The sequence below is a fragment of the Fukomys damarensis genome, unplaced genomic scaffold, assembly GCF_012274545.1.
Source record: "Fukomys damarensis isolate Sample0158 unplaced genomic scaffold, DMR_v1.0_HiC HiC_scaffold_24, whole genome shotgun sequence".
Classification (NCBI taxonomy): Eukaryota; Metazoa; Chordata; class Mammalia; order Rodentia; family Bathyergidae; genus Fukomys; species Fukomys damarensis.
The window spans coordinates 2,401,824-2,404,855 of NW_022900936.1; the positions used below are offsets into that span (position 1 = coordinate 2,401,824).

Here is a 3,032-nt window from a genome sequence, read left to right on the forward strand (position 1 = left end):
TTTTTTTTTTTTTTTTTTTTTGGTAAAATAGGTCCTTGGGCCATTTTCATTATTTAGGACATACTGATCCCACTCAGGTAATTTCACCGTGGTCAGCACCACCGAAATCTGCTTTGTAGCAAGTGCTTTAGTTTAAAGGATGCTCCTTTATGGAAATGCAGGTTTTGGCATAGATGTGTCAGGTGCCTTGCAGGATAAAAGGGGTGTCACGTAAGCAGGCATGGGTGGGGAATTTTCTTTTGAGTGAAACTGGCGTTGTTGTGAAAGTAGCTTCTGCTGTCACTTAAGACAACAGCAGGAGAGAAAAGAAAACAGCATCGCGAATTACATGTTTTATGCTCCTGTTACCGAGCTCATGTTTTGCTTCTTACTTTTGATAAGAAACACCTATGAATTATTACTGAGTGAGCCACTGTTTAGGTTACAAGCCTGAATAGTAAATTTGGAAACTTGAACATATCAGTTTCCTCACAGATACAGGTAAAACCGGCCTCCGTGGGGTGTCAGCTCCCTGGCATGTGTCACGGGAACTCTGGGCTGTCTGCTTTCAACATCTGCTGAAACAAACTTCCTTCCTGGAGGCAGCAGCACCCTGGATTTTCTGGCTGGAGGCTGTGCTTCGCTCTCAGATCCTTTAGTTCTTTGGACAGTGTCACTCTCACCTTCAGGAGGCGGTGCTGTTGCTTTGCGGACCTCACCAAGTTTGGTTCAAATTTCTCCCTGCCTGCTGGCCACAGGGAGAGTCACCCAGTAGCCTCCCTCCCTCTGCCACACAATCTTCCTCTTCCCTCCTCCTGTGCTTCCTCTCCTCCTCTTCCTCCTTCTCCCCTCTCTCTCCCCTCTCTCTCCCCTCTCTCCCAGGCCCTGACCGCTCCATGATTGGTGTTGGGGCTGGCAGGAGGGACACAGGCTTCCTGGTTGACTGCGGAAAGGAAGCCCCCTCTTCTGGCTGCTGTTGTCTCTCTGGTTGATGCTTTTGGCCATTGATGGTCTCATGAGCTGGAATCTGACTGGAATGGATTTGACACACGGAACGGACGCTCAGTGGGCTGTTGGACACTCTTCTGAGACCTCCACATGTTCATAAGGACAAGCCACCCCCGCTGTGGCTTCTTCCTGCTGGCCCAGACGATGCCCTCTTGACTGAGAATCCCCAGCTGAGTGAGCCTTAGTGTTCCATGAGTTCACAGGCAGCTCTGGGGAGAAGAGTGCTATGCTGTTTGGGTCGGGGACAGAGGAGAGGTGACCCAGAAGCTGTGTTCATGGGAAGATGACGAATGCCTCTTCCACCCTGGAGTGAGCCCCTGAGGAGCAGGGAGCGGAGGCCCGGGGGTGGACCCAGCAGTTCCTGGGGGCAGGGTTTCCTGAAGGATCTTCTGATAGACTGCTGGGAGCCACACTCAGAGGACTCTTTGTTTTCTGTCACACATTCCCCTACCTCATCCTCATCTTCAGAGACACTTCTTAAACCTGATAAAGCAGATATGTGCCCATCGGGGTTCACTAGGGGAACAGATTTAATATTCTCTCCCTATATATATAGTTTACTCGGCAGGTTTGCAGTGGCCACCTGAGGAGTCTGTGGAAGACTCAGAGGATCCAGACAAAGATCAAAGCCCCGAGCTCACTGCAGAGTCCAGTTGGAGTAAGGCTGGAAGCTGAAGTTCTACGTGAAAGGGATGAAGAACCTGTAGAGGAACATCCAGAGGTGGTGCTGAAGGCTGGAGCTCCTTCAAAGAAGCAAAAGGGCAGGCTTCCTCCTTTCCCTTTTTATTCCATCCAGGCCAGAAGCCTATTGGCTGGTGCCACCCACATTCGGGAGGGTCCTCCCTCCTCAGCTTGCAGCCTATGTGTCAATCACTCATGGACACACCCAGAACTGCGCTCCACTGATTTGCTAGGGGTTTCTCAGTCCATTCAAGTTGATGTATCCCAGTGAACCACCACAAGAGATCACCCGGAAGATGAGAGAAAGTTCTGCAGACCATGACGCCCCTCACATTCACCAGGTCCCCTCACACACACTGTCCTCGAACTCTTTGATCTTTCCTCCACCCATGTAAATCCATTTGCTGTTTGAGACTGAGATAACCACTTCTCAAAGGCTCCCAGGATTAGACTGGCCTCTGGGACCCTTCTTCCTGATGCTTAATTTCACACCAAATTTAATCTGCTTTGTCTTATTACATATGGGAAAGCTTTTCATCTCATTTCGCTAGATGAGAAAATTTTGAAGTAGGAATAACATTTTCTAGGATTTACAGTCTCCTCTTAATGGAATGAAAATGCTGAACATTCAATATGTGTTAAAAATATTTCTGTGTTGATTGGAACAGGAAGCCCAAACTAGTTGTCAAAGTCTTACTCCACGTTTCCCTTTAGTCCTTCATTCCTGGGCAACTGTGCTGCTTTTGAAGGGAGCTATGCTTCATACATATGCCCCATTCCCCTTATTTTACCTTCTGGACAAGCCTTTGACTTTGGGCAGACCCAAGCAGGTGTGAGCTCCATGTACCTGCACTTTCAGGAGATGCCCTTGGTCCTCCCTTCTGAGATCCGGAGTTCAAGCTGCAGGTAGTGGCTGCCCTCTGGTTCTTCACCTGGGATGAAGTCTCTCAGTGATGCCTCTCAGAGGTGTCCAGGGATAGGACTGAGAAGGAGAAAACCCTACTGGGGAAAAGTGTACACTAAGCAGGACACTTTAGCTCTAAACTGTAAGTAAGAAACCAACCTCCCTGTGTGCCGGAAGAGCAGCATGGTTCTGGTACTCAGCACAAATCTATTCTCCCCTAAGAGATGGGAACACTTGAGACCCCGTCTCTGTCCCTCTCTGGATCTCTTCTTCCTCCTCATCTGGTTCTTGCTTTCTTCTTGGCCCTTCACTGGAATACCTTGGATGGACACATACTTGTGTTCTTCCCGACATAAAATGGCAGAGCAGCCTTCAGCCCTGTAGGAATATCGTGCAAAGTATTGCCTTGATTCATTGACTGACTGGTTGATTGTCATGCTGGGGACCAAACTTGAGTGCC

The 3,032-nt window shown here is 49.0% G+C and overlaps 1 long non-coding RNA gene across 1 annotated transcript in view; it reads left to right on the forward strand.

Moving 5' to 3' along the window:
* Positions 1 to 1,695, forward strand: part of LOC104870734 — a 46,209-nt gene extending 44,514 nt beyond the window's left edge. The window contains exon 3 of the long non-coding RNA XR_782580.2: positions 1,544 to 1,695. This is a non-coding gene — a long non-coding RNA (uncharacterized LOC104870734). The remainder of the gene's footprint in view (positions 1 to 1,543) is intronic.
* The last annotated feature ends 1,337 nt before the right edge of the window (positions 1,696 to 3,032 follow it).